This window comes from Schistocerca nitens, chromosome 1 (genome assembly GCF_023898315.1).
Source record: "Schistocerca nitens isolate TAMUIC-IGC-003100 chromosome 1, iqSchNite1.1, whole genome shotgun sequence".
NCBI lineage: Eukaryota > Metazoa > Arthropoda > Insecta > Orthoptera > Acrididae > Schistocerca > Schistocerca nitens.
The window spans coordinates 44992124-45017417 of record NC_064614.1 but is presented as its reverse complement, the minus strand read 5'-3'; positions in this window follow the sequence as shown (position 1 = coordinate 45017417).

Below are 25294 nucleotides of genomic sequence, written 5' to 3'. Positions count from 1 at the left end.
AATTATTATATTCTTCTTGAAGTCTGAGGGTATTTCGCCTGTCTCATACATCGTGCTCACCAGATGGTAGAGTTTTGTCATGACTGGTTCTCCCGAGGCCATCAGTAGTTCTAATGGAATGTTGTCTACTCCTGGGGCCTTGTTTTGACCCAGGTCTTTCAGTGCTCTGTCAAACTCTTCACGCAGTATCTTATCTCCCATTTCGTCTTCATCTACATCCTCTTCCATTTCCATAATATTGTCCTCAAGTACATCGCCCTTGTATAAACCCTCTATATACTCCTTCCACCTTTCTGCTTTCCCTTCTTTGCTTAGAACTGGGTTGCCATCTGAGCTCTTGATATTCATACAAGTGGTTCTCTTCTCCCCAAAGGTCTCTTTAATTTTCCTGTAGGCAGTATCTATCTTACCCCTAGTGAGATAAGCCTCTACATCCTTACATTTGTCCTCTAGCCATCCCTGCTTAGCCATTTTGCACTTCCTGTCGATCTCATTTTTGAGACGTTTGTATTCCTTTTTGCCTGCTTCATTTACTGCATTTTTATATTTTCTCCTTTCATCAATTAAATTCAATATTTCTTCTGTTATCCAAGGATTTCTATTAGCCCTAGTCTTTTTACCTACTTGATCGTCTGCTGCCTTCACCACTTCATCCCTCAGAGCTACCCATTCTTCTTCTACTGTATTTCTTTCCCCCATTCCTGTCAATTGTTCCCTTATGCTCTTCCTGAAACTCTCTACAACCTCTGGTTCTTTCAGCTTATCCAAGTCCCATCTCCTTAAATTCCCACCTTTTTGCAGTTTCTTCAGTTTCAATCTGCAGTTCATAACCAATAGATTGTGGTCAGAATCCACATCTGCCCCAGGAAATGTCTTACAATTTAAAACCTGGTTCCTAAATCTCTGTCTTACCATTATATAATCTATCTGAAACCTGTCAGTATCTCCAGGCTTCTTCCATGTATACAGCCTCCTTTCATGATTCTTGAACCAAGTGTTATAGTGTAATGTAATAAAATGTTATAAGTGTTATAGTGTAATGTAGTGTAATGTAGTGTTATAGTGTAATGTAATAAAATAAAATATGAGCCGTGACTTATATAAAAAAGAAACACACATTAATGCAATGGCTCAGCATAAAAGAGAAATAACTAATGTAGGAATACTGTTAACAGTGTAATATGTTGTTTAATTTAGCCCGACGTGTAAAAGCACTCAGTAACTAGCTCAGTTGTCAGAGTAGTTACGTAATCGTCGATAATTAATTGTCCTTTACTTATTTCCCAACATTATGGAGATTATTAGAGGTTCGTGAGAAGTCTTGTGCTTATTGCACCAGAGAATATTTGCCAAGTCTGTTCGATGAACACTACTTAATACGTAACTTACCGTGGTTTCGTCTCGATTCCCCAATACAACAAGAGTAGCATCGACAAATGAAATCCTATATTGGAACTGGAATCCTGTGACCAGACCTTTTCTGCCTGGGATGTTATCTCGTTACATAAAGAAAATCTGTAAATAAAATTGTTAAATTCGTAGTAGCTGCCACCGGTCTCGTGGGATATCAAATAAAGTTAATTGTCCTAACCGACGGCACGTCTCGTAGTTGATGTAAAGGAAAAGTGTTAAAGATTTTTCTAAGATGGCACCTAACAATGAAAATTCTTTGTTAAGGCCCATATCTACTTACGGCAATAGAGGTATCAGACTCACAATAGACTGACCACATACACAAATTCTTTTGACAAAATAACTATTATATTTTTCGGTTTTTAGGTACAACTTACATTATCAGCTGATACAGCATGATGAGCTTTACACAAGAACGTCCTCTTTGGTCCGAATCCAAGCAGATAAGATAAGCGAATGACAAAGGAAAGATAGATCATGCATAGAAGCGCAAGAGCCCATGGAATAACATGTCCATTGTAGTTGTATCTCTTCTTCTTTGGCGTACTTGTATATTATTTATAAAATTTATCGTATTGTTTAGTTTACATTTTTTCTTCAAACTCAAGTCTACCCAGGAAAAACAGTACAAGCTGCGTTAGGTATTAATGCCCTACCTGTGGGTGACATATGAAAATTTGTGCTGGACCGCGACTCGAACCCGGACTTCCAGGTTCTGGCGGATGGTCTCCTTAGCCACAAGGCTATCTGTGCACACCTCGCAAACGTCTGTCTATCGTCAGCAGTGCAAGTAAATATTCCATGCTGAGGCGTGCAAACGACGCTAATATCATAGATCTTGATTCCTCTTAGGGTCATTCTCACTTGCACATGAATACAATGATTAACTCCGAGTTACAAGTGTGCCCTACCACAACTACGGTTCGATAGTTTTGGTACCTACGTAAATGATGCAGTAAAGGGTAGGATTACCGCTAGTATTGGGACCATTAGAAGGGAAAGAATCATAAATGAGTGTGTGGGAGAATGTGTGTGGTAGTTTTTTTTTCGCATAATTAGAATCACACATCATTCGGTGTTTGTGCATCGTGTATTCTATGTCCTTACAAAGTATAAATTTCATTTTACACTGATGAGGCAAAACATTATAACCACCTGCTTAATTCCTTACTTGTACATCTTTGAAACGAAACACATCACTGACAAGGGGAGGCCGCCAATTGTGAAATTCCGATTCGATTCATACTGCGCATAATAAAAGCTCAAGGCCAGAGGTGTAATGTGGCAAAGCACCAAGATGCACTTCTCAGCCGTTGTCGAGAAAATCGACAGTTAAAAGAAACCGTTGCGGTGAAACACTCTCTACAATTAATAGTTTTCCACAGCGTCGTGGCGCAGCGGTAAGCGCTCGGGTTCGTAATCCGAAGGTCGCCGGATCGAATCTCGCGCCATGCAATTTTTTTTATTATTAGTTCTTTGTAATTCAAATATATATATATATATATATATATATATATATATATATATATATATAAACTATTAATGAATTGCTTATGCATGTTGGTGAAGGCGGATCGCTCTCGAATTGTACCGCCTCCATTTTTCCGTTTTTTTAACAGGGTGTACCAAAGCTCTCCCGTCCTCACTGATTTTCGACGATATAAGTTGCGCTAGGGACCGCATCTACCTTCTTTCGAAGTTAGCAGGCAACTACGCTGTTATGCGGCGGCTCGTTTCGACCCATTCAACATCTGTCCTTCAAGTGTATCGAGCGAGTAACGGAGTTTATATTTCATACCTGCCACAGCAAATTTGTGTTCGTGGTGTCTCTATTCTAATTCGAACGTTTGACTTATGCTATACGTATTCGTTTCGGAATATCGTTTCTACGTCTTCCGGTAACTATACGCGGTTAACATTATGAAGACAATTAATAACATTAGTGAAATACAACTTTGTTTGCGGAAAACATAATGATGTTCGTAGTCGCCAGTTTTTCCACGACAAGCGACTTTCAACAACTTATTATATGCATAATTGTTGCAACTGATTGCCGGGAATTATATATATATATATATATATATATATATATATATATATATATATATATATATATATATATATATATATGTGTGTGTGTGTGTGTGTGTGTGTGTGTGTGTGTGTGTTTGAATTATAAAAAAACAAATACTAAAAAAAAAATTGCATGACGCGAGATTCGATCCGGCGACCTTCGGATTACGAACCCGAGCGCTTACCGCTGCGCCACGACGCTGTGGAAAACTATTTATCGTAGAGAGTGTTTCACCGCAACGGTTTCTTTTAACTGTGGATTTTCTCGACAACGGCTGAGAAGTGCATCTTGGTGCTTTGCCACATTACACCTCTGGCCATGAGCTTTTATTATGCGCAGTATGAATCGAATCTGAATTTCACAATTGGCGGCCTCCCCTTGTGAGTCTGCGTATCAGGGATACGACAGTTTGTCGGTAGGTTTTTCGAGGTATGTCGCATCAGATGTCTACGCACAGGTCACGTAATTCGCGTTAATAATGGGCCGCTGATGTGCGTAAGCGGTATTGATGCCCGATGGCGAACCGGATGGATTCCATAGGATTCACTTCAGGCGAATTTGGCCGCTGAGAAATCAATGTGAGATAACGATAACGCTCCTCAAACCACTGTATCATGGTTCTGGCTGAAAAATGACACAGCCGTCGGGGAAGGCATCAAGTTTCAAGCGATGCAGGTGGTCCGCAGCGCAGGAGAATGTCTTCCACAGCATGATACTGCTTCCACCAGCCTGCATCCGCCGCGCGCTGCACGTTTCGAGCCGCCGTTCACCTACATGACGGTGTTTGTGGAGACGACCATTTTCAGTAGACGCTCACAATAGCACGTAAACATTCAACCGCCTTCCTCGCTTCCGTGATACTCGTTCACAGCCTCTGCGTAATAGTAATCCGCCCTTTGTCAAAGTCGCTTATCTCAACCAATTTCCTCATTTGCAGCCCATATCTTCGCTAGGGTGTCTGCTCCGCGTACACACTTCTGTTACCTCGTCACGTGCCCGCAATTACTGCTGCTATTTTGTACTTAATCGACTGTTCTTTATCATGATGAAAGGAAAAAATTTAATGTTATTATTGATAAATGCTTAAGTTGTATATGAATAACAAAGACATGTTTTATGTAAATTCGACGAAGTTTTGATGCAATGTTGTAATGTTGTTGCATTAATTTGCTATGAAAGCGGTGCTGATAGACAATAAAAGCGGGTTAAAAGCTGTGAGCAGTCTGTGGAAGTTAACCTTGCATTACTGAGCAACTGTTTCACCAGGTATCCAGTCTAGCTTACCAAATTCCCAACCAGACTAACATTAATTATAATCTTATAATAGTCATACGTCAACCGGTGATATACAAAGAGTGTAACTCCACAATTTTATATATATATATATATATATATATATATATATATAAGAGAATTTAAATAAAAAGAAATAAATCAGTTTATATTTGGAAATTTATTTTAACATTGATCATTGAAATTTCAGCATATTAAACTTGAGTCGTAGCTAAGCTGGTGCCTTATTTAGGACTGTGAAAATGTGAGTTTGTAATCTTACGGAACACATCAAATATGGAGCCAAGATTGGGAGACTACATACAACACTGCATTCATAAAATAACACACGAAGAACGTTGAAACATATGCAAGAGGAAATTAACCACAACCAACCGATTCAATTTTCACCCAAAGATGTTACGTTCGTAGGACAATCCTGTCCGTCATGAAATTACCACACGCTGGTATACTAAATTCATACTAACTCTCTGTGAAATCTTCCCGAAAAGAATAGCTGAGGGCTACTTTGATGCTTTCACCACATGCTTCACGTGGTCAACTTGGTTTACACAAAGAGTGTAACTCCACAATAATTTTGATAATTAAAATAAATTACATCGAAACGCAATTTACTAAAGAAAAACCTCGAACTGGTTACTATCGTCTTACTATTAACCTGATGGGTCAAACAGTTGTATAAGCACGTGGTACTGGTCTCACAAAGTACACCGCACGTGGGTTGAACATAAAGAAAAGTTGCTATATTGAAAAATATTGTCAAGACGAGACGTTATAATCACACGAGCATTCGCATTTAAAATTGATGATCTTAGTAAGAGTTACTGATCAATACGTGGTTCCACTTTACTCACAAAGTAGTGACAAAGCAACTACCGGAATATATTCTGAACTTCACACGCGAATTACACTGCGTTGCAATTTAACATAACATTAGATATTTTAGAGCTAAACCTGAAATAAAGGTGATTAAAGTTTCAGTTAGGCTGAACTTAAGAAATCCATTGTCCTACGGACTTAGCAGACACGCGCTTAGCCGGAGATCTTTCCACTTCAGACGCTCGCCACGGACAGACTGCCGTGGTCCCTTCCTGAGGGGTGCCTCACAAATACAAACGGAAGTGACCAGAGAGGCAGCTTCCTATACCAACATGACAAGGGACGGACAGGACCATACTAAGAATAGAAACCTCTCTGCTTTTAGAAGGCGTAGCTACCTGTTCCGACGTTGGTCCTACTATTCTCTAGCAGACAGGCTTGTCTGCTACCCTCAAGCATGCAACTAGAAATATATTCGCTCATTCATCCTCTCACACAGAAGGGAAGTGGGATGACAGTATCTTATCATATACAGTATATAAAAGAAAGCGGATGTAGGTTCCGTATGAGACTGTGTGACATGAATGACATATAAACTGTGTTTTAAAGTGTAGTAGTGTGACAGATAGTTCTTGTTTCTGTGTAAAAGTAGCACGTTTCACTGCTCAGTCTCCTCCCAGATAGTCAGAAACACGATAGTAAATTTAGACGAGGAATTTATGCCGTAAATGACAACATATTTAAGAAATTAACATGAAAGGAATCCAACAGAGACCTTTCAATGTTTAACCTTTTATGTAATTTGCCTTCATACTGAGGAAATTGCGCTTTCTATCTTTATATTATATCTGTGTTGTTTTCCTTATTTTTACTAGAAAACCCCTCTGTTTCACGCTACAAAACGACCATTTTCAAATAAAACCTAAACAAAACAATGAAAGTTTCAAATGAACTATAAATACTTATTATTTTTAAGTAACAGTTGCTGTGATCTTCGGTCCAAAGACAGGTTTGTTGCAGCTCTCCATGCAAATCTCTCCTGTGCATGCCTTTTCATCTCTGAGAAACTAATGCAAAATAACTACTGAAATCTACATACCTCTTAATCTGCTTAGTGTATTCATCTCTTGGTCTCCCTCTACGATTTTTACCCCCGCCCTTCCCTCCAGTACTAAATTGGTGATCCCTTGATGCCTCAGAATGTGTCCTACCAACCGATCTCCTCCTTTAGTCAGATTGTACCATAAATTCATCTCAATTCAGTTTTGAGTACCTCCTCATTAGGATAACTTTGTAGGACAAAAGTGTTCCGCACGCTACCCGACCCGTTGTATACACACATCAAAAAATGTTTTGCATCACCCCGGTTCCCTGAACTGCTGAAGACAGAAGTTGACTATTCAGAGATGTCACTAAACTCGCCCAAAGATGCATGAGCAGCGGCTAATAGACGGAGGGGTTCCGATAGCTTATCAGTTCCACTCATTTCACCAGGAAGGATGAATACGGCTCGTGTTGTCTCTAGTTCAGCCATGCCTAGACGGTCAATACTGCGGTTCGATCGCGTCCGCGCCGGCCAGTGTGGCAGTGCGGTTCTAGGCGCTTCAGTCTGGAACCGCGTGACAGCTACGGTCGCAGGTTCGAATCCTTCCTCGGGCACGGATGTGTGTGACGTCCTTAGGTTAGTTAAGTTTAATTAGTTCTAAGTTCTAGGCGACTGTTGACCTCAGAAGATAAGTCGCATAGTGCTCAGAGCGATTTGAACCATTTGATCGTGTCCGCATCGTTACTTGGTGCCACGAAGGCTCTGAACAAGGGAAGTATCTGGGCGTCTCGGAGTGAACCAAAACGTTGTTTTTCGGACATGGAGAAGATAGAGAGAGTGGAACTGTCGATGTCATGCCTCGCTCGGGTCGCCCAAGGCCTACTATTGCAGCAGGTGACCGCTACCTACGCATTATGCCTCGAGGAAACCTGACAGCAAGGCCACCATGTTGAATAATGCTTTTCGAGCAGCCACAGGATGTCGTATTACGACTCAAACTGGGCGCAATAGGATGCATGATGCGCAACATCACTCCCGACGTCCATGGCGAGGTCCCTCTTTCCAACCACGACACCATGCAACGCGGTAGAGATGGTCCCAGCAACATGCCGAATAGACAGCTCTGAATTGGCATCACGTTCTCTTCACCGATGAGTGTCGCATATGCCTGCAGCCAGACAATTGTTGGAGACGTGTTTGGAGGCATCCCGGTCAGGATGAACGCCTTAGACACACTGTCCAGCGAGTGCAGCAAGGTGGAGATTCCCTACTGTCTTGGGGTGGCATTATGTGGGGCCGACGTACGCCTCTGGTGGTCATGGAAGGCGTCGTAACGCTTGCACGACACGTGAATGCCGTTCTCCGACCGATAGTGCAACCATATCGGCAGCATATTGGCGAGGCATTCGTCTTCATAGACGACAATTCGCGCCCCCGTCGTGCACATATAGTGAATGAATCCCTTCAGGATAACGACATCACTCGAGTAGAGTGGCCAGCATGTTCTCCGGATATGAACCCTATCGAACATGCCTCGGACTGTTTGAAAAGGACTGTTTATGGACGACGTGACCCACCAATCACTTTGAGGGATCTACGTTGAATCGCCGTTGAGGAGTGGTACAATCTGGACCAACAGTGGCTTGACTAACTTATGAATAGTATGCCACGACGAATACAGGCATGGATCAATGCAAGAGGACGTGTTACTGGGTATTAGAGGTACCGGTGTGTACAGCAATCTGGACCACAAGCCGTGAAGGTCTCACTGTGTTGTGGTACAACATGCAATTTGTGGCTTTGATGAGCAATAAAAAGGGCGGAAATGATGCTTATGTTGATTTCTATTCCAATTCATGTACGGGTTCCGGACCTCTTTTAACCGAAGTCATGCAAAACAGTGTTTGATGTGTGTATAGCCTCACTGTCTCAAGACGTCTTACCAAACCCTGTTTTTAGGGTATTTTCGTATCACAGTGATTGAGAGTGAGATAATGTCCGACAGGTATGTAAAACATTTAACCTACGTGTAACGTGGGTACTACCTCAAGTGACTACAGCTGCTAGGAAAACAACAGAAGTCTACCCTGATTAATGACAGTCTATAGTAGACTACGGTTGTTTTACAACTCTACTCCGGGCATTCAGTGATGGATGTAGGGAACTACTGTATACAGATGTAGACAGTGTGACATATGGAAGTCTGTGTCTATTCAGGATGCCTGTCCGGATAGCCTAATGGTTAAGGTGACCACTCGCAATAAGCGGGAAATCCAAGTCCCAGCCTAGCACAAAAATTTTATGTCACCTAACACAGCTGAAGCCAGGATATTCTCATTCAGCAAATTTATTCTGAAGTAATTTCGGACGGCTGTCTATCGCCAAAAATATCTGTTCGCTCAGGTATGCAAGTAGAAATTATCGAAGTAGTCCTGTTTTAATGTACCCCACCTCATGATTCCAGCAGATGGTGACTTACGGGCCTCGACAATCGTCGCTTCTTGTGATATTTCACGATGACGTCTACGAAATCGTGAATCAGACAACCAGAAATAAGCGAAATTCATCAGTGACCGCCATAAAATGTCGCTCATAGTCCCACTTCACTCCGTCACTACAACATGTCAATCTCTGTTGCACTGTGTCACCGGTGAATGACGTACGGCAACTCGATCGCTCAATGCAGTGCTCAGAAATCTGTTATCAACGATTGGCGGCGTCCGTAACCTTTAACCTTTTTGTCATCCTTCTATTTCTCAGAGACAGTCGAACAATCCTACCATTTTCTCGTCGTGTAGTAGTCCTCCTGGAAAGACTGTTGCCTACTGTTCTTGTCACACTTTTGTCCTGAGCCCAATTCACCACCACTCATCCTGTAATTGCAACACCCCCGACTGCCCCCTGGCGATCTGTCTATATTTCAGTATGGTACTCCTCTGTACCTTGTTTCAACCATCTGACCTGTCTCAAAGACCGAAAGTTGGTGACAAGCGGTGCGTCCACTTCATCTGGACATGCTGTATTTCGATCATTACGTAAAAGACTCCTGTAATGTTACACGCATCCGGTAGTCATTATGTACTCACGCCAATAATCTGCAGGAATGACACTTTTCCGTACTGAAAGTACGCAAAATAAGCTGTCGCAAGGATGAAATATTAATCAGCATATCCCACAGGCCAGGTTATAGTGGAGTAGCGTTCGATAAGTGTGCTCATGATGTAACACTTCTCATTTTCCTTCAGTACAGCTTCATCATCTAATACGATACTCCAGTTGTCTAACAAGAGGAGTCGCAAAAAGTCACGACAACGCGATACTAATGTAGTGTCGGCAGACTTGCCAACACTACGCACACTAATTGAAAGAGGCGGCCAAGATGCACGCGCTAACTCACGAAGGATGGACTGAGGTCTGAAACAGGATACGTAATAATTGCTATAAAGAAAAGTACGTAGCTCCTTGAATACTTAACTTTTAATACAGCCTTTGTATACATCGTCTTGATGAGATATCTGGAGATTGTGGCGATACAAGTGAGACTCTTTTGATACAAGCTATCTAAGGCTAATGGCGCCTTGCTAGGTCGTAGACATGGACTTAGCTGAAGGCTATTCTGTCTCTCGGCAAATGAGAGAAAGGCTTCGTCAGTGTAGTCGCTAGCAAAGTCGTCGTACAACTGGGGCGAGTGCTAGTACGTCTCTCGAGACCTGCCTTGTGGTGGCGCTCGGTCTGCGATCCTGACAGTGGCGACACGCGGGTCCGACATGTACTAATGGACCGCGGCCGTTTTAAGCTACCACCTAGCAAGTGTGGTGTCTGGCGGTGACACCACAACTAAAAAGCAGGAACACTTTGCAGAATTCGATGCCAGGTCCCAGGAAATACACTTGGAAATTACTGTAAGGTTTTGCGTAGTGGAAGATGGTTCAAATGGCTCTGAGCACTATGGGACTTAACTGCTGTGGTCATCAGTCCCCTAGAACTTAGAACTACTTAAACCTAACTAACCTAAGGACATGAAGCACATCCATGCCCGAGGCAGGATTCGAACCTGCGACCGTAGCGGTCGCGCGGTTCCAGACCGTAGCGCCTAGAACCGCTCGGCCACTCCGGCCGGCCGTAGTGGAAGAGTAACTTTGTCTGACTGTCTTTAATTTCCAATGGCAGGAACTGGTAACTATCAGACAGCAACCTACCTCAATAGAGCAAGTTGCCTAGCAGACACTGGATGGCTCCCGACCGAGTCGCAAAACACGTAAGTTGCAAGCGAGGTGTAAACATTCGGCCCATTGAACCAGACAGATCTGCGATAAAGACGGTTGTCTTTGGCTTGAGGAGCTTCTGATAGAGGTACCGCCTCTCGGCAGGAAGGCTAGCGGCATTACTTTTCCACTGAACAACATGAATAGCAGTAGTTGCGATCGGCTGGGGTAGTCTTGAATTGCGGGTTGCGGCACGTCCAGGGGAATATACTTGCGGGAGCACAGTAGCAGCTAGTGTGACCTTCAGCTTCTCAGTACGGTACCCACCCTTAATACTCTGCAGAAAGGCTTCAGAAACGTTGCACTCTAACCACTTAATAATCTTCTTCTGCACTTACTCACAGAATACAAATTCTTTCTAACAAAATATAATTTTTTTTTAAAAAATTATGGATTCCATAAACAGAGATTTTGCGAGACACAACTTGCTCTTTTCGTCTATGAAAACCAAAGCATGAAGGTTCCCACTTTGATGTCGTGTCCCTTGACTTCAGGAAAAGGCATGTAATACAGTCCCGTAATGTCGTTCGGTGAACGTAATACCAAATTACCGAGTATCGGATCACACTCATTGGTTCAGGACTTCCTACCAGATAGAACTCGACATGTTAATGGAATGTAATCGGCAGCTGGTAAGGCAATTTCTGGAATACCCGAAAGGAGTATTTAAGACTGTTAGTGTTAACTATGTATATAAATGACCTAACGGATAATTTTCCTAGTAGGAAGATTCGTGTGGTGGTTTACAGAGGGCGGCGTTGTCTGCAGAAAGCTTGCAATGCCAACGAAATGCTGAAAGATCAGTGGCGGTTCTATAGTATTTCGTCGTCGGACAGACAGTTCACCGTGAACGTAAATAAATGTAACGCATTGCGCATAAATAGGCGAGGAAACCAACTGCTGTGAGATAACACCATTGACGAAAAGTCACTGGTAACAGTAACGACCGTAAAATACCTAGGAGTAACCATCTGGAGTGACTGAAAATGGAGTGACCACATAAAACCAACTGTAGGAAAAGCAGATGCAGTACGTCAACCAGTTGGAAGTCATTAGGAGACTCATTTCACCATTTTTGCTAACGTCTGATAGATTACTGTTAATATGTCATGAGTCATCCGTCTTTTCTACTTCTTTCTTGGTAGTTTTCAGTTTACCAGACACTTCCATAACTTTTTCAAAGTTACATTTCCTTAATCAATATTCGGGGTGGTGGGGGTGGGGGGCGGTGGGTGGGGAGGGTTATCGGATGTACTTCCAGTTACACTAAGGGACCTCACCCAATCGTTCTCTGATACGCACTAGAGATACTTATAACGGTATTCCGTTGCATTATTTGGAGTATTTCAATAAGCCACACTTGCCGTTTGAACACCTACACATCTGGCATTAAAATGTCATAAAAAAATACGAAGATACCAGCAACGTGCTGCAGAAAACGAATTTCTGGAACTGTGTACTGAAGGAAGCAGTCGAGGTTAGAGTGGTAGATAATCTAATCAACAGGGACAGAGCCTTTAGTTTAAGTGATGCGTTGGATGCGTACTCAGTTTATCTCGCTTAAGCAACTAACGTCTTAGGGTTCGATTCTTCTGTACGGCAGACAGCATTTATTTCGCATTGCGGTAGACAATTACATGTTTACATTGAAGTAAGATTTATTATTTTACTTATCGGTCTCGCAGTCTCCACTGGTTAATTACAAAGTATAGTGCAAGGGAAACGTATCGTATTGTTCCACTAATAAGTATAAGCTTCCAAATTGCGTCGCTAGCATTAAATTATTTACGTGTCCTTTAATAAAGTCTGCAACCAATAAAAGGTGTGTCAAAAGGAAAGAAACACAAAGTTAGAATAGCTTTTACTTCGTTGCTGTGAAGACAATAATTTTGTTACTTTACAACAGATCATATTTACAAGAGGCTTTCGATAGAGGGTAGTCTGGTGGAACGCTATGTAGTACTGACCCTGAAGTGCGAGGGTGGGATCGACAAGCTCAGTTGGTACACGTGCGGCGAGCTACTTTATCTAGTGACATCACATGTTCAACATTTGTTATCCAGTTTTGGGATATTACCTGACGTTATTGGCCCCATGTGCCTTATATTGAAATACTTGTCTCGGGGTCATCTGCGTCTCTCGTTTTTTTTTTTTTTTAATGACAATAACAATCGCCCTGTAGGCCTATGCAAATGAGGGTGTGAATCTCCATAAGTTCGTTTATCTGACGGTGTGATAGTAATTCAAGATACTCACTTTACAATATCTCTCAAACACGTTGTGTGTGGCAATTATCCATGAATTACTACATTATAAGAAATACACATTAAATTTTTTATTAATTATTTTCTGCCTTAAATGTATCTTAAGTTTATCTGTATTGTCGCTTAGCCCAATTTTTGCATTGTCTTTTGAAATTGGCAAAATAATTGTGACTGTTTTAAAATAAAACGCTTCCCGTTAATAAATACAACGAAAAACAGACCATTTCCGAAAGCGATTTTATTAAATATGGTTAACCTTTAACATAAAATTGCTCCCGTGTGTCCTACGTTGTTGGAGGGGAACAAGATATGATAAGTAATTAAAAGTGCTGAATACACAGAGGATTCTGTAGACGGATGCTGCAATGGTATAGGGCAGACGACTACTATAAGAAAAAAAGAAGGGTTGGATTATTTTATCACATGGATATACATAGATGTACTTCATTGCCCTGGAAACAGAAGAGGCATTTCCCCAATTGAAGATATGTGCGCTATTGTCAAGAAAAAAGTTAAAAAGATAAAAATAACAACACACAATGACCTTGTTTATACCGTCCGTCAAATCTGGGTTGCGTTGCAGTCTCTCGACCTCGGGGTCCTGAATTCAGTTGCCTGCCCGGCTGAAGATTCTCTTCGCTCAGGGACCGCATGTTTGTGGTGTATTAATCATTTCATCTCACCCTCAACGCCAAAATCCGCAAGTCGCTGAAGTGGCATCAAATACAAGGGGCGTTCAATTAACAATGTAACACGTTTTTTTCCGAAAGCAGGTTTTATTCAGTAAATCAATAGATCATACTGAAACTTCCTGGCAGATTAAAACTGTGTGCCGGACCGAGACTCGAACTCGGGACCTTTGCCTTTCTCGGGCAAGTGCTCTATCAACTGAGCTACCCAAGCACGATTCACGACCCGTCCTCATAATCGTACTTCTGCCAGTACCTCGTCTCCTACCTTCCAAACTTCAAAGACGTTCTCCTGCGAAGTTTGGAAGGTAGGAGACGAGGTACTGCCGCAGGTACGATTGTGAGGAGGGGTCGTGAGTCGTGTTTGGGTAGCTCAGTTCGTAGAGCACTTGTCCGCGAAAGGCAAAGTTCCCGAGTTCGAGTCTCGGTCCGGCACACAGTTTCAATCCGCCAGGAAGTTTCAAAATCAGTGCACACTCCGCTGCAGAGTGAAAATTTCATTCTGGAATACATCATACTATTCCTCACTCTTTTGGATGCGAAATCCTGTTTTTCAACTTAATCTCCATTCAGTGCGACTACCTTGCGCACCACGCTCGGAGGGCCTGTATGACAGCGTGCTTTCACTCTACAGGTCGACGTCGGAGCCAACATCTTGCTGCATCAACAACCTCCCCACCACGCATGTGCTGCTTCCCACGGAGTTGATGCTCCACTGGACCTGACAGACGGAAATCGATCGGAAGGTGAAAGACCCAGGCTGTAGAACGGATGATGAAGAACAGTCCAGTGAAGTTTTATACGCACGCTTGTGTGAGGTCTTATGTTGCCGTGGAGAATGAGAAGTTCATTTGTATTTGTGGCGACGAACACGCTGAAGTCGGTTCTTCAATTTCCTGCGAGTGTGTGCGGCCGACAGGCACACACGAGGTCGGACGGTTTTGTGTGACCTTGTTGCGGCGATGACAGACACCTCGCCCAACGACTCACCGTGCTTTTGTTCACTGCCAGATCTCCGTAGAAATTCCGCAGGTGCCTATGAATGTGTGCGATGTCCTGGTTTTCCACCAATTATGAAGACTACATACAGCTCCGCCACCTATCGGAAATTCGTGAGACTAACGGGCTGAAGCGGGAATATTCCACTATGTCTCAGAACAAATTCCGCATTTTTTCAGCCGAAACTGGCAGAGAAAAAAAGGTGTTGCAGTAAATTTCCTTCAATTTACGTCTACGGTCACGAACTTTTTGTTCACAGATTACCAGTTTCAGTCTATAATGACCGTCTTCAGATCTGTGTTTATAAAAACAATGTCCTAGTGTACTGCAGCCATAGTGGCATCGTCAAATGTTAAATGCAAAATCAGCACCAGAATTTAACATTTGACGATGCCACTACGGCTACAGTGCACTAGGACATTGTTTTCATAAACACAGATCTGAAGATGGTCATTATAGATCGAAACTGGTCATCTGTGAACAAAACGTTCGCGACCATAGACGTAAATTAAAGGATATTTATTCTATATACGGGTCACTGTTTTATTTGCGACAATGCCGCAGCTGAAGCGTCTTAAAAAATCTCTGTTTGCAATGCGACTTTTGTCAGACGTAGGGGATATAAAAATGAAAAAGCTGGCATACTATGCTTACTTTCATTCCATAATGTCATATGGGATTATTTTTTGGGGTAATTCATCAAGCCAAGCTAAAGTTTTCTGGGTACAAAAACGTGCAGTAAGAGTTATATGTGGTGTGAACTCAAGAACATCCTGCAGAAGCCTGTTTAGGGAACTAGGGATACTAACTACTGCTTCCCAATATATTTATTCGTTAATGAAATTTGTCATTTAAAATATATCACTTTTTCAAACCAACAGCTCAATTCATGGAATCAATATTGGAAATAAGAATAATCTTCACAAGGATTTAAAGTCACTTAGTCATGTACAAATAGGTGTGCATTATTCAGGAACACACATTTTCAGTAACTTGCCAGCAGCCATAAAAAGCTTAACAACCAATGAAATTCATTTTAAGAGAAGCCTAAAGGATTTATTGGTGGCCAACTCCTTCTACTCCACTGATGAATTCCTCAGTAAAACCAACTGATTTGTGTGTGTGTATATATGTATATGTATGTATACATAACTACTGCACAATTTCAGTGGAGTAATGTGTTCATTGTAAATATGTGTGTGTGTGTGTGTGTGTGTGTGTGTGTGTGTGTGTGTGTGTGTATGTATGTAAGTACAATCTAACTTCTAGACCATTTCAGTGCAGTAATGTGTTCATTGTAAATAAGTATTATAGTACTTGTATTACATGTTTATTACCTTATAAATGCATAAAAAACTTTTCAATTTTAAATTCAGTGCATTAGTATTTGTAAAATGACTCTTTCATATAGTGTTCATTAAAAATGAAGATCATTCCACTTGGGACCCGTGGAATGGTACATTAGCTTATTTGTTTTAGTTTTAAATATTTGTCATGTATTGTTGTTTTTCTGACATTTTCCACATCCCGGAGGACCTCCTCACTACGGATCAATTGGAATGAAAGTAAATCTAATCTAACCTAATCTAATATGTGAAATGTGTTGCATTACTTACTGAACGCACTTTGAACAAAGTTGCAGGCGGCCAATCAGACCAAGATAGGGTCTGTCGACCAATGTGATGTCATGAGGACCAAGATGTCGGAAGTTTTCTCAAAGCAGTAATAAATGGAATACGAAAGCGAATAAAGATGCTCGTTCAATCTTAAGGGTGACAGAGACAGAACTGAAATGCCAGTCCTAATCATCTGTTTATGTAAGACACGGATTTGTCAATTTATTATGAAGACCCAACTTGTTTAGCCACGTCTGTAGATGCAGAGTAGTGGTAATCCCGGGGGCAAACTCCGCAGCAGAGTGGGAAGGCCAGAGCGAAGTTCTTAGCGGAATTCCCGGCGGTGAGGACGGCCGCGCGTGGCAGACGAGGGCGTCCTGGGAGGAGGTGGGGCCGCGAGCGCACACACACACACACACACACACACACACACAAAGCCGGTGCCGAGCGGCCACCGGCGGCTCGCGGTCGTTTTTCTCGCCGCCGCCGCCATCGAGTCTCCGGGGCCACCTCTGCTTTCCTTGCGAAAACCGGCAACGCAGCCGCGGAGTGGTGCGGCTGGCTGTGCCGCGGCTGGGGACGCGACGGCAAGGCACGGGCGGTCAGCGCGCGCAAAAAACGATCGCGCAGAGTTCAGCTGGCCGGCTTGAGGTCGGCCGACAGTCAATAAACCCTGGCCTCGCCTCGGCCGCCGCCGCCGCCGCCGCCACAGCCTCCTCCCGGCTCGCGCGATACGTCACCACCTCCGGGAGCGCCGCGCTCGCGGCCACCGAGCGGGTGACGAGTGTGCAGGGTCCTAAGTCCAGAGGCCGCTACAGGCTGGCCTCGCATCGGAGCAGACGACAGCGCGAGCTCACACTAGCGAGCCGAGCGATATCGAAGCCGAAGTACGGGACTTCATACCTGGTAACCAAATGGAACGAGATGAAAGAAACTTCCTTCGCCTTTTGCTGGTAAGTGCTCTACCACTTGCACTTGCCCGCTAAAGGCAAAGGTCCCGAGTTCGAGTCTCGGTCCGGCACACAGTTTTAATTTGCCAGGAAGTTTCATATCAGCGCACACTCCGCTGCACAGTGAAAATCTCATTCTGGGATGAAAGAAATTAGAAACTACTCAGACGAAATGCGATATCCCAGTTGCAACTATAAAGAAATATAGACCAACTACCGGAATAACGAGTGAAGGTGAACAATTGAAGAAGGTGGAAAGTGTCAAGTACTTGGGATTGACCAACTACCGGAATAAGGAGTGGAGGTGAACAATTGAAGAAGGTGGAATGTGTCATGTACTTGAAAAGTGTGACGTGGGGAAATGGAAGAAAGGAGAATATCACCCTGAAAGTGTCAGACAGGCAGAAGCATACCTGAGAAGTGTTGGGAGCCTTGTTTGGAACAATGATGTCCCACCAAAAAGCAAAGAAGAAATATGTAGAGGTTAAGAAAAAAAATGTTTCAAATGGCTCTAAGCACTATGGGACTCAACTGCTGAGGTCATTAGTCCCCTAGAACTTAGAACTAGTTAAACCTAACTAACCTAAGGACATCACAAACATCCATGCCCGAGGCAGGATTCGAACCTGCGACCGTAGCGGTCTTGCGGTTCCAGACTGCAGCTCCTTTAACCGCACGGCCACTTCGGCCGGCCTGTAGAGGTTAAGATATCCGAGTACAGATCTATGCATCTGTAACATCAGTAATGAAGAAAAGAGATGTACGTAGATTACAGGCATGTGAAATGAAGTTCCTCAAAAGTAGGATAGGAGTAACAAGGAAAGAGCGGATGAGGAACGAAAGGGCAATGGAAACAGTGAAAGCGGAACCCGTGTAGAACAGGGTAGAAACATAAGTCTAAGATGGTATGGGTATTTAAAGAGAACGGAAAATAAGAGGATTCCATGGAAGATACGCGAAGGAAATGACCAAGAGGCAGAACCAGGGAGAGATCGCTGAAATGTGTGGAGGAACATGAAAAGGGGGAAAAAAAACTACGATTGGACCAGAGTGCACACAGGAAGATGGTGGGAAAAGAGGAAGGGATGGTGAGGCTTATGTTTCAAGCACACCCAACCTGAGGCTGATGACTTACAAGATGGACGGCAGCCACAGAACTGCCTTGAGAAATAGTTCAAAAAGGAAGAAATGGAGAGGGAAGATCATATCATTAGAGGTTCTCAGTTCGGACAGAGATGATGAACCAGAATGGGATACGGATAAGTAGAGTAATTACTGTTATAATATGTTCCATTTGAATACACAGGCTTTTAAATCTCACCTTTAAAAATGCGCATAGAAATCCAGATGGTAATACGAAGCACTGAACGCTGTCGAGCTACACACGATTATTTGGCGGTAGTTTCGTATAGGGGCAGACAAAGGTGTAGAGAACAGCCTGTTTAGCAGTCTTGAGTAATTTCGACATTGAGGATGACCACTGTAACACAGCAGGGATAGAGAGTCCGGTGGCAGTGGGTTTTTCTTCCACTTCTTTTTCACTCTTCTTGCTTTCTTTGTATATTTCTCTTGCTGATGAGGCTCTGAATTCAGCGGTAGATATTTAATATAACGTACTCAGGGAGGTATTTAAAATGCCCTAGAATCATAAATGGTGGAGTTGTTTATAGCAACAATAATGAAATAAATAGAAACATCTCCGTGAGTGTCTTAGGTGGATAACATCAGAATATCCATACAGCTGTTCACAGTTGAACTGTTGTAAAGATGGATGTTGGAGGTAATGTGTAAACATCCTCAATGGCTGCATGCCAAATGTGGTGAGAGGACACTTGTACAGATGTGCAGTAGAGGTAATGCATAATCATCTTCTATGAGTACTCTCCCAATCTGGTGACAAAAAACTTGTGCAGTTATACAAGGCAGGTAACGCATAAGCATCCTTGATGGTTACTCATGCAAGGAGGTGAGGGAAATCTTGTATACATGAGTGGTAAAGTTAAGCATTGTCAAGGGTTACTCACACAATGTATGACAGAAACCTTGTACAAATACGCATTACAGATAAGGTATGAGGATACTCGGTGGTTAGTCTTGTACAGATGAGTAGTAAAGGTAATGCACAAGCATCCTGGATATTTACTCACTGAACATGTAGAGAGAAAAGTCGCCAAGATGATTAATTCTTTTACGTGTGCCGTGGCAAAAACAGGGGGTACTTGGGTAAAATTTGCTTGAAGCTGGTGACGCTAAAGGAACCTGAGCTCGACAGCGGGAAGGCCTGACTAGCTAAATTCCTTAGCCTTCTGCAGGCTACAGTTTGATGCAATGTTCACAGTACAAACAATGTCTTTCAATTACATGGACGTACACTCATGCTCATAAATTAAGAATAATTGCCATACAACCTGGCACTACACAAAACTGGCGCTAATAGCATAGGCAAATAGGGAACACGCTCGACACCGATCTGTAAGTCCACGGTATTGCTGATAAGTTGAGAAAACCGTCCCGAAACACATATGCTACAAAACGACACTGTTTCCTACGCATGTACCCCGACATCAGTCTAGGATATGATCACCATGCACACGTACACAGGCCGCACAACGGGTTGTCATACTCTGGACCAGGTGGTCGAGCAGCTGCTGGGTTATAGAATCCCATTATTGCACCAGTGCCTGTCGGAGCTCCTGAAGTGTTGCAGGGGTTTGAAGAAGTGCAGCGATACGTCGACCGAGAGTATCCCAGACGTGTTCGATGGGTCTGGAGAACAGGCAGGCCACTCCATTCCCCTGATCTGTTTCAAGGTACTCCTACACGATGGCAGCTCGGTGGGGCCGTGCGTTATCATCCATCACGAGGAAGGTGGGACCCACTGCACCCCTGAAAAGGCGGACATACTGGTGCAAAAGGACGTCCCGATACACCTGACCTGTTACAGTTCCTCTGTCAAAGACATGCAGGGGTGTATGTGCGCCAATCATAATCCCACCCCACTCCATCAAACCACGACCTCCATACAGGTCCCCTTCAAGGACATTAAGGGGTTGGTATCTGGTTCCTGGTTCACTCCAGATGAAACCGGCGAGAACCACTGTTCAGACCATACCTGGACTCGTCCGTGAACATAACCTGGGACCACTGTTCCAATGACCATGTACTGTATTCTTGATACCATGTTTTACGGGCTCTACTGCGACCAGGGGTCAGTGGAATGCACCTTGCAGGTTTCCGGGCGAATAAACCATGTCTGCTCAGTCGTCTGTAGACTGTGTGTCTGGAGACAACTGTCTAGTCGCTGCGGTAAGGTCCGGAGCAAGGCTACCTGCAGTACCCCGTGGCCGTCTGCGAGCACTGATGGTGAGACATCGGTCTTCTTGTGGTGTTGTACACTGCGGAAGTCCCGTACTGTAGCGCCTGGACACGTTTCCTGACTGCTAGAATCGTTGCCATAATCTTGAGATTACACTTTGTGGCACACGGAGGGACCGTGCTACGACCTGCTGTGTGTGACCAGCCTCCAGTCGCCCTAGTATTCTATCCCTCATAACGTCATCAATATGTGATCTTTGAGCCATTTTCAAAACACAGTCACCATCAGCAAGTCTGAAAACGTCTGCACACTTACTCACTGCAGTGTACTATGCACCGCATGGTCATGCCCCGAGGTGATTTAAACCGGCAAACCGCCCACCAGAGCGTCGGTTCACCATGTATCAGCATTATCCTTGACTTATGAGCATGAGTGTAGTTATGCAGTGTGGCATCGCTGAGATGGCACCGCTGGCACCAGTTTCCCAATCGACACTGGCTGCAAATGCTGGGCTGTTGCTCAACAGGAAAGAGAGCTCCGCAGAAAGTTTTTCCTCTATTTGGCATAATATAGGACTCATTTCCACATGTTACGTTTTACAGTTTCACAAATTTTACTCTTGTCGTGCGACCTACATTTCAGGTTACAAGCTCATTTTATGGTACGAAACTGATCCCACAGAGGGCAACTAAGAAAAGATCCAATTACAGAAAGATCAAACAATTGAACACAATGATCAAACTAAGCAATTTATAGACAAGTGCTTCAACACGCGTTCTGAATATGTTGCCAAGAGTATTTTTCAAACCAGAATTGTCAATCCAACCAGTGGTGTCTAAATACAGGCACTAGTGCACTGTACTGCTAGGATGATCAAGGATATCAAGAAGTGAAAACTGATCTTCAGAGGGGAATGCAGCATTAAAAGCACCTTGGATTTAGTAAACAAACGAAAAGATGTTAAGATTCCAACAAATACAAAATTAGTCTATTTTGACATTCTGTAACAGTTGTACTCAGGGGTAACAAAAAAACTTTGTCATAGAGATACAATGTCACACAAAATGACCAAGTAGCTTTTAACATAATTAGCTAAATATTTAAATGTGTTTAAACTGATATGCTTCAAATAACTGTCACCAATACCAGAAACTGTATAATAAACAGAACATAAATATTAACATAAAACAATATGTAGCGCCGAAATACCAGTCTAGTTATCCGTGGAAAGCTGATCAGATATCTGCAGGTGTCTCCCGGTAGTACAGTTCTGGTGTTGGATGATGGGAGGCAATTCAAATGTGTGAATATATTTTTGTTTTGTGGATGGATGGCAATGCATTGGAATCCTGCTTTTGCTGCGGTATCCTGCATCTTTTCGAGAAAGCAGGGGCAAGCAATCCACAGATATCCATATCAGTTCTCTCAAACACCAGCCCCCTGTATTTACTCACATAGACCTCAAATTCTGCGCAGAATATAATGAAAGGCTGCATCTCGCTACAGTCAAGTGGCTGGAGTTCGTGTGTAGAGTGGGTGGTCAAACCAAACATATGAATCTATCGTTTCTTGGTAAACAGAATAATTTGAACTTCACTGTAAGAACTGTGCCCATCCAGGATGAGTGAAACTGGACTTGCTTTTGATGGCTTTACCTGTTCCATAAATTATGTCAACATTTAAAAAAAAAACAGAAACTGGTATACAGTCATTTTCTTGTGCTCCAAAGACACTAAAATCTGAATAAACTTTTTGTAGCTGGGATTCACAGTCATAAAAATTTTTTTGAAGGACATCATCTTTCCGACAGTGACTGTTATATAAGTTTTTATTAAACTATTGCAATTTCGGCCTTAGGTCATTATCAGCCCATTAAAGCCATAATATTAGCATTTAATAATGACATAACACCGAAATTGCAGTAGTGTAATAAAAACTTATAAACTGGTAGATCTTCCATGAGATGTGAAACCATACAAATCCTCAAAAATACAAGAAGATGAGGGGCAAAATAATCCCCTGTAGTACTGATACAAAGCATTATTGTGATGTGTCGTCCACGTTCACCAGAAGTGAGCTTACTAAGATGCTTCTTGCCCTTAATAGATAAAATACTAACGCCTGTTTCTTCATTGTAGCATATGCCGCTTAATAGATAATACGTATATTCTGCTTGGTGGGAACGAGATCTTGCCCATTAATCCTCTAACTTAGCTCCCACTTGATTTCTGTTGAAACCTTATCCTTTCTGAAGGCCAGCATGTTAGGCACAATGTAAGAAATATGCTGCTATGAAACCCTGAAAAAAATTTTTGCCTGCAGTTTTCTTGTTCCTGTTGAACTGATATGGCAACTTCAAATGTTCTGCTAAATCATAAACTAATTTTAAAAGCTGTGTTTTGTTTACGGTAAAAACAGTTGTCTAAATACTTAAGATGTTTGATTATCTCATCTTCCAAATGATTAGTGAAAGTGTTTCTAAATCTACAGCAAGAAGGTACCACTGTTGTACATTTGCCTCACTTTTAAGAGAAGCAACACGTTCTCGTAGTGAAGTTTCAGTTACAGAAAAGTGTCCTGCAGATAATACGCCATAGACAACATTTTTCAGTGTCTCCTAGTCCTATTTTGACTTCTTTGGAGCTGATTTTCTGAGAATAGGCCGTGAAAAGCTTCAGTATGTTTGTCTGTTGAGCTGACACTCTGTCTGACATTGGGCAAAGTATTCTGTCAGCAGCTGTGACCAATACTGTATGTTTAAAATGGCTGTGTGTATTCAGATATATGGAAGCTTCATTAAGAAAAATATGCTATCTTATACTTTAATCAACATTGGAGTGGTTTCGTTAAACTTACCAGGAAAAGGTCCAAAATGTCTATGTTATATGCGCAGCAGAAGTAACAATGGATGTTCAGTATAACGAAGGATATCTCTCCATTGACAATAACTAACGGAAACTGGCTTGAGTGACAACATGCACGCGTGTTTCTCTACAACAGCAGAACAGTCAGCTTATGCCATCAGGCATGTAAATGAGTAAGCTAAACCTTTCTGGCGCTGCGACATGTCCGTCGCTGGGGCAAGCTTCACTACACGGTTCGTTCTCAAGCACACACTTGAAAGACTGTGCAAATATTGTATTGCAATGATTGTGTTTGCACAAAATTAATCCTGAAGAACAGCTCAGTATAGTTAACACAGTAGAACGTTGAATAGATCAGAATTATTTCCGCTTTAACGGAGCCATTATCAGGTAGCAGATGGCCTGGCAATTGGCTGTGCTTGGACAAGTAGGAGGCTCATTTTCTAAAGAGTGAAGCAATGACAAAAAAGATGTTATGTGCTCTAGAAATATGTCTATGATTTTCTCTGTATGTGGAAAGGTTCTACTAGGCAACTCCAGAAATGAAATTTCCTGACAAGTGAAAACAACGTGTCAGACTGGGATTTGAACCTGGGACCTTTGACATTTTAGGGTGATATTTGGAAGGAAGGAGACGATGTACTGGCGGAAGTAAAGCTGTAATGACGGGTCTTGAGAGTTGATACCTCAGTCGGCAGAGCACCTGTCCAAAAAAGGCAAAGTTCCCAGCTTCGAGACCCGGTCCGACTCACAGTTTTCATCTGCCAGGAAGTTTAATATCAGCACACAATCTGATGTAGAGTGAAAATTCACTCTGGAAACACCCCTCCGGCTGCGGCTAAGCCATGTCTCCGCCGTAATCGGTACGTGGGAGAACGTCTGTGAAATTTGGAAGGTGGGAGATTGAGATGGAGCTATGGGGACTGTTGTTAGTTGTGCTTCGATAGCTCAGGCGCAGAGCATTTGCTTGCGAGGTCCGGTCTGGCACACAGTTTTAATCTGCGAGGGAGTTTCATATCAGCGCACACTCCGGTGCAGAGTGAAAATTCATTCCGGATTACCATAAGTTCTTGGAAATTTGTACCACTGGCATGCTAACGTAATGGTCAGTATGGAGGTTGGAGGTTCTGCCATTAATTTCCTAGACATCGGTTTCCAGATAGAAAAAAAACATAAATTTAAAAGATACGATAATGACTTCTTTGCTGACCATCCCATCTTTCTCTCAATACCTAATAGCTTCCAAACATGTACTCCACTGCATGATCCCCTGTCTCCTTTCTACACTCCTGGAAATGGAAAAAAGAACACATTGACACCGGTGTGTCAGACCCACCATACTTGCTCCGGACACTGCGAGAGGGCTGTACAAGCTATGATCACACGCACGGCACAGCGGACACACCAGGAACCGCGGTGTTGGCCGTCGAATGGCGCTAGCTGCGCAGCATTTGTGCACCGCCGCCGTCAGTGTCAGCCAGTTTGCCGTGGCATACGGAGCTCCATCGCAGTCTTTAACACTGGTAGCATGCCGCGACAGCGTGGACGTGAACCGTATGTGCAGTTGACGGACTTTGAGCGAGGGCGTATAGTGGGCATGCGGGAGGCCGGGTAGACGTACCGCCGAATTGCTCAACACGTGGGGCGTGAGGTCTCCACAGTACATCGATGTTGTCGCCAGTGGTCG